This window comes from Crinia signifera, chromosome 11, assembly GCF_055691185.1.
Source record: "Crinia signifera chromosome 11, ASM5569118v1, whole genome shotgun sequence".
Taxonomy (NCBI): domain Eukaryota; kingdom Metazoa; phylum Chordata; class Amphibia; order Anura; family Myobatrachidae; genus Crinia; species Crinia signifera.
In genome coordinates this window covers 78,476,379-78,490,310 of record NC_139227.1, presented here as the reverse complement: position 1 = coordinate 78,490,310, position 13,932 = coordinate 78,476,379, and the positions used below count along the sequence as shown (strand labels likewise).

The 13,932-nt window shown below is 37.1% G+C and overlaps 14 non-coding genes across 14 annotated transcripts; all 14 read right to left on the bottom strand.

Annotated features, from left to right (window-relative positions):
- Positions 1–1,217: 1,217 nt before the first annotated feature.
- TRNAT-CGU (transfer RNA threonine (anticodon CGU)) lies at positions 1,218–1,290 on the bottom strand. The gene has a single exon. It is a non-coding gene; the product is annotated as a tRNA-Thr (tRNA).
- Positions 1,291–2,636: 1,346 nt separating this feature from the next.
- Positions 2,637–2,709, bottom strand: TRNAT-CGU (transfer RNA threonine (anticodon CGU)). Its single transcript has one exon. It is a non-coding gene; the product is annotated as a tRNA-Thr (tRNA).
- A 1,347-nt stretch (positions 2,710–4,056) lies between these two features.
- Positions 4,057–4,129, bottom strand: TRNAT-CGU (transfer RNA threonine (anticodon CGU)). The gene has a single exon. It is a non-coding gene; the product is annotated as a tRNA-Thr (tRNA).
- Positions 4,130–5,484: 1,355 nt separating this feature from the next.
- Positions 5,485–5,557, bottom strand: TRNAT-CGU (transfer RNA threonine (anticodon CGU)). The gene has a single exon. It is a non-coding gene; the product is annotated as a tRNA-Thr (tRNA).
- A 1,339-nt stretch (positions 5,558–6,896) lies between these two features.
- TRNAT-UGU (transfer RNA threonine (anticodon UGU)) lies at positions 6,897–6,969 on the bottom strand. Its single transcript has one exon. It is a non-coding gene; the product is annotated as a tRNA-Thr (tRNA).
- Positions 6,970–7,260: 291 nt separating this feature from the next.
- TRNAT-UGU (transfer RNA threonine (anticodon UGU)) lies at positions 7,261–7,333 on the bottom strand. The gene has a single exon. It is a non-coding gene; the product is annotated as a tRNA-Thr (tRNA).
- Positions 7,334–7,631: 298 nt separating this feature from the next.
- TRNAT-CGU (transfer RNA threonine (anticodon CGU)) lies at positions 7,632–7,704 on the bottom strand. Its single transcript has one exon. It is a non-coding gene; the product is annotated as a tRNA-Thr (tRNA).
- A 1,348-nt stretch (positions 7,705–9,052) lies between these two features.
- Positions 9,053–9,125, bottom strand: TRNAT-UGU (transfer RNA threonine (anticodon UGU)). Its single transcript has one exon. It is a non-coding gene; the product is annotated as a tRNA-Thr (tRNA).
- A 291-nt stretch (positions 9,126–9,416) lies between these two features.
- On the bottom strand, positions 9,417–9,489 carry TRNAT-UGU (transfer RNA threonine (anticodon UGU)). The gene has a single exon. It is a non-coding gene; the product is annotated as a tRNA-Thr (tRNA).
- Positions 9,490–9,786: 297 nt separating this feature from the next.
- Positions 9,787–9,859, bottom strand: TRNAT-CGU (transfer RNA threonine (anticodon CGU)). Its single transcript has one exon. It is a non-coding gene; the product is annotated as a tRNA-Thr (tRNA).
- A 1,355-nt stretch (positions 9,860–11,214) lies between these two features.
- On the bottom strand, positions 11,215–11,287 carry TRNAT-UGU (transfer RNA threonine (anticodon UGU)). The gene has a single exon. It is a non-coding gene; the product is annotated as a tRNA-Thr (tRNA).
- A 298-nt stretch (positions 11,288–11,585) lies between these two features.
- On the bottom strand, positions 11,586–11,658 carry TRNAT-CGU (transfer RNA threonine (anticodon CGU)). Its single transcript has one exon. It is a non-coding gene; the product is annotated as a tRNA-Thr (tRNA).
- A 1,355-nt stretch (positions 11,659–13,013) lies between these two features.
- On the bottom strand, positions 13,014–13,086 carry TRNAT-UGU (transfer RNA threonine (anticodon UGU)). The gene has a single exon. It is a non-coding gene; the product is annotated as a tRNA-Thr (tRNA).
- A 299-nt stretch (positions 13,087–13,385) lies between these two features.
- Positions 13,386–13,458, bottom strand: TRNAT-CGU (transfer RNA threonine (anticodon CGU)). The gene has a single exon. It is a non-coding gene; the product is annotated as a tRNA-Thr (tRNA).
- Positions 13,459–13,932: the final 474 nt, after the last annotated feature.

Sequence of the window (13,932 nt, the reverse complement as noted above, 5' to 3'; positions counted from 1 at the left end):
AGAGTGTTTAAGAAATATTATTATTCTGTATTTAGTGCCACAAGGGATCTGCGTTGTCCAATTACAGAGCACATAAACAAATTTGCAAAAAACAAAACAGTAAAGAGTCTTGGAGGCATGAGTGGTAGAAAGTAAGCAATTGGCAGGAGTGGTAATGAGAAAATGTGGGAATTTAAAGGGAGATAAGGTCATAGATGTAAATGGGAGAGGAGAAAGGGAGAAAGGAGAACTAGAAGAGTCTGTAGTGTCATCAATATATAATGCAGTTGTGGAAGATGACGCAGTGTGGAGGGTGGTAAGATAATCAGGTCAGTCTTAGACGTGTTTAGTTTCACAAAGCGCAGAGACATCCAAGAAGAGATAGCTGATAGACTGGTAGAGATACGAGTGAGTAAAAGTCTGGGGAGACAAGGTAGATTTGAGTATCAGCAGCAAAAAGATGATATTGTCAGTCAAAAAAAGCTAATGAGCTCAACTAAAGAGGATGCATACAAAAAGAAAAGAAGAGGACATAGAAAAGAACCTTGCGGGAAACATACTATTAGTGGAAGAGGGGTGAGGTAGAGTCCTGAGAGGAGACAGATAGGCAATGGACAGATAGGTAGGAAGAGGTTGTAAACAATGAGCTCAAGGAGTTTGGATGCATAGCTATGCTTGGGGCATGCATAGAATTGGTTGAACAATAAAGATATGAGACATGCAATTGAAAACAGTCAGAAAAATAGAATGAACGTCTTAAGTGATGCTCCAAATTGACTATCAAAGTATGTGAACAAATTGAAATAGATCTCTTTACTTTCGACTTGATGAAACTACTTTACATATGGTCATGCAAATTAATTTTTAGTAGCTGTAACAATAAAGAACTGGTAGGCCCCAGTGAGATTTGAACTCACTCTAACCCCTGAGCTATGAAGCCTTACATGAGAATGTATGTTTAAAAAAAAATCATGCATTTGTGGGGTTTCAAATAAATCAAATTTGAAATTTAATTTTTGATTTTAATTTGTAGCTCTTTGACCCAATGGACACTGTTTACAAATGGCCGATTCTGAATCATTTGCAATCTCCATGCTAAATGCACACATTGAACTTGAAATAGATCTTCTCACTTGAGACTTGAGAAGACCACTGTATATACTGTCATGCAAATTAAGATCACTGTACATGCTGTCATGCAAATTAAGTTTTTGTAAATGAAACAATAAAGAACTGGAAGGCCCCAGTGAGACTTGAACTCACGACCCCTGGTTTACGAGACCAGTGCTCTAACCCCTGAGCTATGGAGCCATGGAGGTGCATTAATTTCTAGACATATATGGTGTCTGTGTACTGGAGGAACATAATCAATTGCAAATTGTACATTTTTTGGCAATTCATGCCAATGTACACTTTTTTCAAATGAAACTCTATGATATATTTCCAATGAGAGTGTTTAAGAAATATTATTATTCTGTATTTAGTGCCACAAGGGATCTGCGTTGTCCAATTACAGAGCACATAAACAAATTTGCAAAAAACAAAACAGTAAAGAGTCTTGGAGGCATGAGTGGTAGAAAGTAAGCAATTGGCAGGAGTGGTAATGAGAAAATGTGGGAATTTAAAGGGAGATAAGGTCATAGATGTAAATGGGAGAGGAGAAAGGGAGAAAGGAGAACTAGAAGAGTCTGTAGTGTCATCAATATATAATGCAGTTGTGGAAGATGACGCAGTGTGGAGGGTGGTAAGATAATCAGGTCAGTCTTAGACGTGTTTAGTTTCACAAAGCGCTGGGACATCCAAGAAGAGATAGCTGATAGACTGGTAGAGATACGAGTGAGTAAAAGTCTGGGGAGACAAGGTAGATTTGAGTATCAGCAGCAAAAAGATGATATTGTCAGTCAAAAAAGCTAATGAGCTCAACTAAAGAGGATGCATACAAAAAGAAAAGGAGAGGACAAAGAAAAGAACCTTGCGGGAAACATACTATTAGTGGAAGAGGGGTGAGGTAGAGTCCTGAGAGGAGACAGATAGGCAATGGACAGATAGGTAGGAAGAGGTTGTAAACAATGAGCTCAAGGAGTTTGGATGCATAGCTATGCTTGGGGCATGCATAGAATTGGTTGAACAATAAAGATATGAGACATGCAATTGAAAACAGTCAGAAAAATAGAATGAACGTCTTAAGTGATGCTCCAAATTGACTATCAAAGTATGTGAACAAATTGAAATAGATCTCTTTACTTTCGACTTGATGAAACTACTTTACATATGGTCATGCAAATTAATTTTTAGTAGCTGTAACAATAAAGAACTGGTAGGCCCCAGTGAGATTTGAACTCACTCTAACCCCTGAGCTATGAAGCCTTACATGAGAATGTATGTTTAAAAAAAAATCATGCATTTGTGGGGTTTCAAAGAAATCAAATTTGAAATTTAATTTTTTATTTTAATTTGTAGCTCTTTGACCCAATGGACACTGTTTACAAATGGCCGATTCTGAATCATTTGCAATCTCCATGCTAAGTGCACACATTGAACTTGAAATAGATCTTCTCACTTGAGAAGAACACTGTATATACTGTCATGCAAATTAAGATCACTGTACATACTGTCATGCAAATTAAGTTTTAGTAGATGTAACAATAAAGAACTGGTAGGCCCAGTGAGATTTGAACTCACGACCCCTGGTTTACGAGACCAGTGCTCTAACCCCTGAGCTATGGAGCCATGGAGGTGCATTAATTTCTAGACATATATGGTGTCTGTGTACTGGAGGAACATAATCAATTGCAAATTGTACATTTTTTGGCAATTCATGCCAATGTACACTTTTTTCAAATGAAACTCTATGATATATTTCCAATGAGAGTGTTTAAGAAATATTATTATTCTGTATTTAGTGCCACAAGGGATCTGCGTTGTCCAATTACAGAGCACATAAACAAATTTGCAAAAAACAAAACAGTAAAGAGTCTTGGAGGCATGAGTGGTAGAAAGTAAGCAATTGGCAGGAGTGGTAATGAGAAAATGTGGGAATTTAAAGGGAGATAAGGTCATAGATGTAAATGGGAGAGGAGAAAGTGAGAACTAGAAGAGTCTGTAGTGCCATCAATATATAATGCAGTTGTGGAAGATGACGCAGTGTGGAGGGTGGTAAGATAATCAGGTCAGTCTTAGACGTGTTTAGTTTCACAAAGCGCTGGGACATCCAAGAAGAGATAGCTGATAGACTGGTGGAGATACGAGTGAGTAAAAGTCTGGGGAGACAAGGTAGATTTGAGTATCAGCAGCAAAAAGATGATATTGTCAGTCAAAAAAGCTAATGAGCTCAACTAAAGAGGATGCATACAAAAAGAAAAGGAGAGGACAAAGAAAAGAACCTTGCGGGAAACATACTATTAGTGGAAGAGGGGTGAGGTAGAGTCCTGAGAGGAGACAGATAGGCAATGGACAGATAGGTAGGAAGAGGTTGTAAACAATGAGCTCAAGGAGTTTGGATGCATAGCTATGCTTGGGGCATGCATAGAATTGGTTGAACAATAAAGATATGAGACATGCAATTGAAAACAGTCAGAAAAATAGAATGAACGTCTTAAGTGATGCTCCAAATTGACTATCAAAGTATGTGAACAAATTGAAATAGATCTCTTTACTTTCGACTTGATGAAACTACTTTACATATGGTCATGCAAATTAATTTTTAGTAGCTGTAACAATAAAGAACTGGTAGGCCCCAGTGAGATTTGAACTCACTCTAACCCCTGAGCTATGAAGCCTTACATGAGAATGTATGTTTAAAAAAAAATCATGCATTTGTGGGGTTTCAAATAAATCAAATTTGAAATTTAATTTTTGATTTTAATTTGTAGCTCTTTGACCCAATGGACACTGTTTACAAATGGCCGATTCTGAATCATTTGCAATCTCCATGCTAAATGCACACATTGAACTTGAAATAGATCTTCTCACTTGAGACTTGAGAAGACCACTGTATATACTGTCATGCAAATTAAGATCACTGTACATGCTGTCATGCAAATTAAGTTTTTGTAAATGAAACAATAAAGAACTGGAAGGCCCCAGTGAGACTTGAACTCACGACCCCTGGTTTACGAGACCAGTGCTCTAACCCCTGAGCTATGGAGCCATGGAGGTGCATTAATTTCTAGACATATATGGTGTCTGTGTACTGGAGGAACATAATCAATTGCAAATTGTACATTTTTTGGCAATTCATGCCAATGTACACTTTTTTCAAATGAAACTCTATGATATATTTCCAATGAGAGTGTTTAAGAAATATTATTATTCTGTATTTAGTGCCACAAGGGATCTGCGTTGTCCAATTACAGAGCACATAAACAAATTTGCAAAAAACAAAACAGTAAAGAGTCTTGGAGGCATGAGTGGTAGAAAGTAAGCAATTGGCAGGAGTGGTAATGAGAAAATGTGGGAATTTAAAGGGAGATAAGGTCATAGATGTAAATGGGAGAGGAGAAAGGGAGAAAGGAGAACTAGAAGAGTCTGTAGTGTCATCAATATATAATGCAGTTGTGGAAGATGACGCAGTGTGGAGGGTGGTAAGATAATCAGGTCAGTCTTAGACGTGTTTAGTTTCACAAAGCGCAGAGACATCCAAGAAGAGATAGCTGATAGACTGGTAGAGATACGAGTGAGTAAAAGTCTGGGGAGACAAGGTAGATTTGAGTATCAGCAGCAAAAAGATGATATTGTCAGTCAAAAAAAGCTAATGAGCTCAACTAAAGAGGATGCATACAAAAAGAAAAGAAGAGGACATAGAAAAGAACCTTGCGGGAAACATACTATTAGTGGAAGAGGGGTGAGGTAGAGTCCTGAGAGGAGACAGATAGGCAATGGACAGATAGGTAGGAAGAGGTTGTAAACAATGAGCTCAAGGAGTTTGGATGCATAGCTATGCTTGGGGCATGCATAGAATTGGTTGAACAATAAAGATATGAGACATGCAATTGAAAACAGTCAGAAAAATAGAATGAACGTCTTAAGTGATGCTCCAAATTGACTATCAAAGTATGTGAACAAATTGAAATAGATCTCTTTACTTTCGACTTGATGAAACTACTTTACATATGGTCATGCAAATTAATTTTTAGTAGCTGTAACAATAAAGAACTGGTAGGCCCCAGTGAGATTTGAACTCACTCTAACCCCTGAGCTATGAAGCCTTACATGAGAATGTATGTTTAAAAAAAAATCATGCATTTGTGGGGTTTCAAATAAATCAAATTTGAAATTTAATTTTTGATTTTAATTTGTAGCTCTTTGACCCAATGGACACTGTTTACAAATGGCCGATTCTGAATCATTTGCAATCTCCATGCTAAATGCACACATTGAACTTGAAATAGATCTTCTCACTTGAGACTTGAGAAGACCACTGTATATACTGTCATGCAAATTAAGATCACTGTACATGCTGTCATGCAAATTAAGTTTTTGTAAATGAAACAATAAAGAACTGGAAGGCCCCAGTGAGACTTGAACTCACGACCCCTGGTTTACGAGACCAGTGCTCTAACCCCTGAGCTATGGAGCCATGGAGGTGCATTAATTTCTAGACATATATGGTGTCTGTGTACTGGAGGAACATAATCAATTGCAAATTGTACATTTTTTGGCAATTCATGCCAATGTACACTTTTTTCAAATGAAACTCTATGATATATTTCCAATGAGAGTGTTTAAGAAATATTATTATTCTGTATTTAGTGCCACAAGGGATCTGCGTTGTCCAATTACAGAGCACATAAACAAATTTGCAAAAAACAAAACAGTAAAGAGTCTTGGAGGCATGAGTGGTAGAAAGTAAGCAATTGGCAGGAGTGGTAATGAGAAAATGTGGGAATTTAAAGGGAGATAAGGTCATAGATGTAAATGGGAGAGGAGAAAGTGAGAACTAGAAGAGTCTGTAGTGCCATCAATATATAATGCAGTTGTGGAAGATGACGCAGTGTGGAGGGTGGTAAGATAATCAGGTCAGTCTTAGACGTGTTTAGTTTCACAAAGCGCTGGGACATCCAAGAAGAGATAGCTGATAGACTGGTGGAGATACGAGTGAGTAAAAGTCTGGGGAGACAAGGTAGATTTGAGTATCAGCAGCAAAAAGATGATATTGTCAGTCAAAAAAGCTAATGAGCTCAACTAAAGAGGATGCATACAAAAAGAAAAGGAGAGGACAAAGAAAAGAACCTTGCGGGAAACATACTATTAGTGGAAGAGGGGTGAGGTAGAGTCCTGAGAGGAGACAGATAGGCAATGGACAGATAGGTAGGAAGAGGTTGTAAACAATGAGCTCAAGGAGTTTGGATGCATAGCTATGCTTGGGGCATGCATAGAATTGGTTGAACAATAAAGATATGAGACATGCAATTGAAAACAGTCAGAAAAATAGAATGAACGTCTTAAGTGATGCTCCAAATTGACTATCAAAGTGTGTGAACAAATTGAAATAGATCTCTTTACTTTCGACTTGATGAAACTACTTTACATATGGTCATGCAAATAAATTTTTAGTAGCTGTAACAATAAAGAACTGGTAGGCCCCAGTGAGATTTGAACTCACTCTAACCCCTGAGCTATGAAGCCTTACATGAGAATGTATGTTTAAAAAAAATCATGCATTTGTGGGGTTTCAAAGAAATCAAATTTGAAATTTAATTTTTGATTTTAATTTGTAGCTCCTTGACCCAATGGACACTGTTTACAAATGGCCGATTCTGAATCATTTGCAATCTCCATGCTAAATGCACACATTGAACTTGAAATAGATCTTCTCACTTGAGAAGAACACTGTATATACTATCATGCAAATGAAGATCACTGTACATGCTGTCATGCAAATTAAGTTTTAGTAGATGTAACAATAAAGAACTGGTAGGCCCCAGTGAGATTTGAAGTCACGACCCCTGGTTTACAAGACCAGTGCTCTAACCCCTGAGCTATGAAGCCTTACATGAGAATGTATGTTTAAAAAAAAATCATGCATTTGTGGGGTTTCAAAGAAATCAAATTTGAAATTTAATTTTGGATTTTAATTTGTAGCTCTTTGACCCAATGGACACTGTTTACAAATGGCCGATTCTGAATCATTTGCAATCTCCATGCTAAATGCACACATTGAACTTGAAATAGATCTTCTCACTTGAGACGACCACTGTATATACTGTCATGCAAATGAAGATCACTGTACATGCTGTCATGCAAATTAAGTTTTAGTAGATGTAACAATAAAGAACTGGTAGGCCCCAGTGAGATTTGAACTCACGACCCCTGGTTTACAAGACCAGTGCTCTAACCCCTGAGCTATGAAGCCTTACATAAGAATGTATGTTTAAAAAAAAATCATGCATTTGTGGGGTTTCAAAGAAATCAAATTTGAAATTGAATTTTGGATTTTAATTTGTAGCTCCTTGACCCAATGGACACTGTTTACAAATGACTGATTCTGAATCATTTGCAATCTCCATGCTAAATGCACACATTGAACTTGAAATAGATCTTCTCACTTGAGACTTGAGAAGACCACTGTATATACTGTCATGCAAATTAAGATCACTGTACATGCTGTCATGCAAATTAAGTTTTTGTAAATGAAACAATAAAGAACTGGAAGGCCCCAGTGAGACTTGAACTCACGACCCCTGGTTTACGAGACCAGTGCTCTAACCCCTGAGCTATGGAGCCATGGAGGTGCATTAATTTCTAGACATATATGGTGTCTGTGTACTGGAGGAACATAATCAATTGCAAATTGTACATTTTTTGGCAATTCATGCCAATGTACACTTTTTTCAAATGAAACTCTATGATATATTTCCAATGAGAGTGTTTAAGAAATATTATTATTCTGTATTTAGTGCCACAAGGGATCTGCGTTGTCCAATTACAGAGCACATAAACAAATTTGCAAAAAACAAAACAGTAAAGAGTCTTGGAGGCATGAGTGGTAGAAAGTAAGCAATTGGCAGGAGTGGTAATGAGAAAATGTGGGAATTTAAAGGGAGATAAGGTCATAGATGTAAATGGGAGAGGAGAAAGTGAGAAAGGAGAACTAGAAGAGTCTGTAGTGCCATCAATATATAATGCAGTTGTGGAAGATGACGCAGTGTGGAGGGTGGTAAGATAATCAGGTCAGTCTTAGACGTGTTTAGTTTCACAAAGCGCAGAGACATCCAAGAAGAGATAGCTGATAGACTGGTAGAGATACGAGTGAGTAAAAGTCTGGGGAGACAAGGTAGATTTGAGTATCAGCAGCAAAAAGATGATATTGTCAGTCAAAAAAAGCTAATGAGCTCAACTAAAGAGGATGCATACAAAAAGAAAAGAAGAGGACATAGAAAAGAACCTTGCGGGAAACATACTATTAGTGGAAGAGGGGTGAGGTAGAGTCCTGAGAGGAGACAGATAGGCAATGGACAGATAGGTAGGAAGAGGTTGTAAACAATGAGCTCAAGGAGTTTGGATGCATAGCTATGCTTGGGGCATGCATAGAATTGGTTGAACAATAAAGATATGAGACATGCAATTGAAAACAGTCAGAAAAATAGAATGAACGTCTTAAGTGATGCTCCAAATTGACTATCAAAGTATGTGAACAAATTGAAATAGATCTCTTTACTTTCGACTTGATGAAACTACTTTACATATGGTCATGCAAATTAATTTTTAGTAGCTGTAACAATAAAGAACTGGTAGGCCCCAGTGAGATTTGAACTCACTCTAACCCCTGAGCTATGAAGCCTTACATGAGAATGTATGTTTAAAAAAAAATCATGCATTTGTGGGGTTTCAAATAAATCAAATTTAAAACTTAATTTTTTATTTTAATTTGTAGCTCTTTGACCCAATGGACACTGTTTACAAATGGCCGATTCTGAATCATTTGCAATCTCCATGCTAAATGCACACATTGAACTTGAAATAGATCTTCTCACTTGAGAAGAACACTGTATATACTGTCATGCAAATGAAGATCACTGTACATGCTGTCATGCAAATTAAGTTTTAGTAGATGTAACAATAAAGAACTGGTAGGCCCCAGTGAGATTTGAACTCACGACCCCTGGTTTACAAGACCAGTGCTCTAACCCCTGAGCTATGAAGCCTTACATGAGAATGTATGTTTAAAAAAAAATCATGCATTTGTGGGGTTTCAAAGAAATCAAATTTGAAATTTAATTTTGGATTTTAATTTGTAGCTCTTTGACCCAATGGACACTGTTTACAAATGGCCGATTCTGAATCATTTGCAATCTCCATGCTAAATGCACACATTGAACTTGAAATAGATCTTCTCACTTGAGACGACCACTGTATATACTGTCATGCAAATGAAGATCACTGTACATGCTGTCATGCAAATTAAGTTTTAGTAGATGTAACAATAAAGAACTGGTAGGCCCCAGTGAGATTTGAACTCACGACCCCTGGTTTACAAGACCAGTGCTCTAACACCTGAGCTATGAAGCCTTACATACGAATGTATGTTTAAAAAAAATCATGCATTTGTGGGGTTTCAAAGAAATCAAATTTGAAATTTAATTTTGGATTTTAATTTGTAGCTCCTTGACCCAATGGACACTGTTTACAAATGACTGATTCTGAATCATTTGCAATCTCCATGCTAAATGCACACATTGAACTTGAAATAGATCTTCTCACTTGAGACTTGAGAAGACCACTGTATATACTGTCATGCAAATTAAATTCACTGTACATGCTGTCATGCAAATTAAGTTTTTGTAAATGAAACAATAAAGAACTGGAAGGCCCCAGTGAGACTTGAACTCACGACCCCTGGTTTACGAGACCAGTGCTCTAACCCCTGAGCTATGGAGCCATGGAGGTGCATTAATTTCTAGACATATATGGTGTCTGTGTACTGGAGGAACATAATCAATTGCAAATTGTACATTTTTTGGCAATTCATGCCAATGTACACTTTTTTCAAATGAAACTCTATGATATATTTCCAATGAGAGTGTTTAAGAAATATTATTATTCTGTATTTAGTGCCACAAGGGATCTGCGTTGTCCAATTACAGAGCACATAAACAAATTTGCAAAAAACAAAACAGTAAAGAGTCTTGGAGGCATGAGTGGTAGAAAGTAAGCAATTGGCAGGAGTGGTAATGAGAAAATGTGGGAATTTAAAGGGAGATAAGGTCATAGATGTAAATGGGAGAGGAGAAAGTGAGAAAGGAGAACTAGAAGAGTCTGTAGTGCCATCAATATATAATGCAGTTGTGGAAGATGACGCAGTGTGGAGGGTGGTAAGATAATCAGGTCAGTCTTAGACGTGTTTAGTTTCACAAAGCGCAGAGACATCCAAGAAGAGATAGCTGATAGACTGGTAGAGATACGAGTGAGTAAAAGTCTTTGGAGACAAGGTAGATTTGAGTATCAGCAGCAAAAAGATGATATTGTCAGTCAAAAAAAGCTAATGAGCTCAACTAAAGAGGATGCATACAAAAAGAAAAGAAGAGGACATAGAAAAGAACCTTGCGGGAAACATACTATTAGTGGAAGAGGGGTGAGGTAGAGTCCTGAGAGGAGACAGATAGGCAATGGACAGATAGGTAGGAAGAGGTTGTAAACAATGAGCTCAAGGAGTTTGGATGCATAGCTATGCTTGGGGCATGCATAGAATTGGTTGAACAATAAAGATATGAGACATGCAATTGAAAACAGTCAGAAAAATAGAATGAACGTCTTAAGTGATGCTCCAAATTGACTATCAAAGTATGTGAACAAATTGAAATAGATCTCTTTACTTTCGACTTGATGAAACTACTTTACATATGGTCATGCAAATTAATTTTTAGTAGCTGTAACAATAAAGAACTGGTAGGCCCCAGTGAGATTTGAACTCACTCTAACCCCTGAGCTATGAAGCCTTACATGAGAATGTATGTTTAAAAAAAAATCATGCATTTGTGGGGTTTCAAATAAATCAAATTTGAAATTTAATTTTTGATTTTAATTTGTAGCTCTTTGACCCAATGGACACTGTTTACAAATGGCCGATTCTGAATCATTTGCAATCTCCATGCTAAATGCACACATTGAACTTGAAATAGATCTTCTCACTTGAGACTTGAGAAGAACACTGTATATACTGTCATGCAAATTAAGATCACTGTACATACTGTCATGCAAATTAAGTTTTAGTAGATGTAACAATAAAGAACTGGTAGGCCCCAGTGAGATTTGAACTCACGACCCCTGGTTTACAAGACCAGTGCTCTAACCCCTGAGCTATGAAGCCTTACATACGAATGTATGTTTAAAAAAAAATCATGCATTTGTGGGGTTTCAAAGAAATCAAATTTGAAATTTAATTTTGGATTTTAATTTGTAGCTCCTTGACCCAATGGACACTGTTTACAAATGACTGATTCTGAATCATTTGCAATCTCCATGCTAAATGCACACATTGAACTTGAAATAGATCTTCTCACTTGAGACTTGAGAAGACCACTGTATATACTGTCATGCAAATTAAGATCACTGTACATGCTGTCATGCAAATTAAGTTTTTGTAAATGAAACAATAAAGAACTGGAAGGCCCCAGTGAGACTTGAACTCACGACCCCTGGTTTACGAGACCAGTGCTCTAACCCCTGAGCTATGGAGCCATGGAGGTGCATTAATTTCTAGACATATATGGTGTCTGTGTACTGGAGGAACATAATCAATTGCAAATTGTACATTTTTTGGCAATTCATGCCAATGTACACTTTTTTCAAATGAAACTCTATGATATATTTCCAATGAGAGTGTTTAAGAAATATTATTATTCTGTATTTAGTGCCACAAGGGATCTGCGTTGTCCAATTACAGAGCACATAAACAAATTTGCAAAAAACAAAACAGTAAAGAGTCTTGGAGGCATGAGTGGTAGAAAGTAAGCAATTGGCAGGAGTGGTAATGAGAAAATGTGGGAATTTAAAGGGAGATAAGGTCATAGATGTAAATGGGAGAGGAGAAAGTGAGAAAGGAGAACTAGAAGAGTCTGTAGTGCCATCAATATATAATGCAGTTGTGGAAGATGACGCAGTGTGGAGGGTGGTAAGATAATTAGGTCAGTCTTAGACGTGTTTAGTTTCACAAAGCGCAGAGACATCCAAGAAGAGATAGCTGATAGACTGGTAGAGATACGAGTGAGTAAAAGTCTGGGGAGACAAGGTAGATTTGAGTATCAGCAGCAAAAAGATGATATTGTCAGTCAAAAAAAGCTAATGAGCTCAACTAAAGAGGATGCATACAAAAAGAAAAGAAGAGGACATAGAAAAGAACCTTGCGGGAAACATACTATTAGTGGAAGAGGGGTGAGGTAGAGTCCTGAGAGGAGACAGATAGGCAATGGACAGATAGGTAGGAAGAGGTTGTAAACAATGAGCTCAAGGAGTTTGGATGCATAGCTATGCTTGGGGCATGCATAGAATTGGTTGAACAATAAAGATATGAGACATGCAATTGAAAACAGTCAGAAAAATAGAATGAACGTCTTAAGTGATGCTCCAAATTGACTATCAAAGTATGTGAACAAATTGAAATAGATCTCTTTACTTTCGACTTGATGAAACTACTTTACATATGGTCATGCAAATTAATTTTTAGTAGCTGTAACAATAAAGAACTGGTAGGCCCCAGTGAGATTTGAACTCACTCTAACCCCTGAGCTATGAAGCCTTACATGAGAATGTATGTTTAAAAAAAAATCATGCATTTGTGGGGTTTCAAATAAATCAAATTTGAAATTTAATTTTTGATTTTAATTTGTAGCTCTTTGACCCAATGGACACTGTTTACAAATGGCCGATTCTGAATCATTTGCAATCTCCATGCTAAATGCACACATTGAACTTGAAATAGATCTTCTCACTTGAGACTTGAGAAGACCACTGTATATACTGTCATGCAAATTAAGATCACTGTACATGCTGTCATGCAAATTAAGTTTTAGTAGATGTAACAATAAAGAACTGGTAGGCCCCAGTGAGATTTGAACTCACGACCCCTGGTTTACAAGACCAGTGCTCTAACCCCTGAGCTATGAAGCCTTACATGAGAATGTATGTTTAAAAAAAAAATCATGCATTTGTGGGGTTTCAAAGAAATCAAATTTGAAATTTAATTTTGGATTTTAATTTGTAGCTCCTTGACCCAATGGACACTGTTTACAAATGACTGATTCTGAATCATTTGCAATCTCCATGCTAAATGCACACATTGAACTTGAAATAGATCTTCTCACTTGAGACTTGAGAAGACCACTGTATATACTGTCATGCAAATTAAGATCACTGTACATGCTGTCATGCAAATTAAGTTTTTGTAAATAAAACAATAAAGAACTGGAAGGCCCCAGTGAGACTTGAACTCACGACCCCTGGTTTACGAGACCAGTGCTCTAACCCCTGAGCTATGGAGCCATGGAGGTGCATTAATTTCTAGACATATATGGTGTCTGTGTACTGGAGGAACATAATCAATTGCAAATTGTACATTTTTTGGCAATTCATGCCAATGTACACTTTTTTCAAATGAAACTCTATGATATATTTCCAATGAGAGTGTTTAAGAAATATTATTATTCTGTATTTAGTGCCACAAGGGATCTGCGTTGTCCAATTACAGAGCACATAAACAAATTTGCAAAAAACAAAACAGTAAAGAGTCTTGGAGGCATGAGTGGTAGAAAGTAAGCAATTGGCAGGAGTGGTAATGAGAAAATGTGGGAATTTAAAGGGAGATAAGGTCATAGATGTAAATGGGAGAGGAGAAAGTGAGAAACGAGAACTAGAAGAGTCTGTAGTGCCATCAATATATAATGCAGTTGTGGAAGATGACGCAGTGTGGAGGGTGGTAAGATAATCAGGTCAGTCTTAGACGTGTTTAGTTTCACA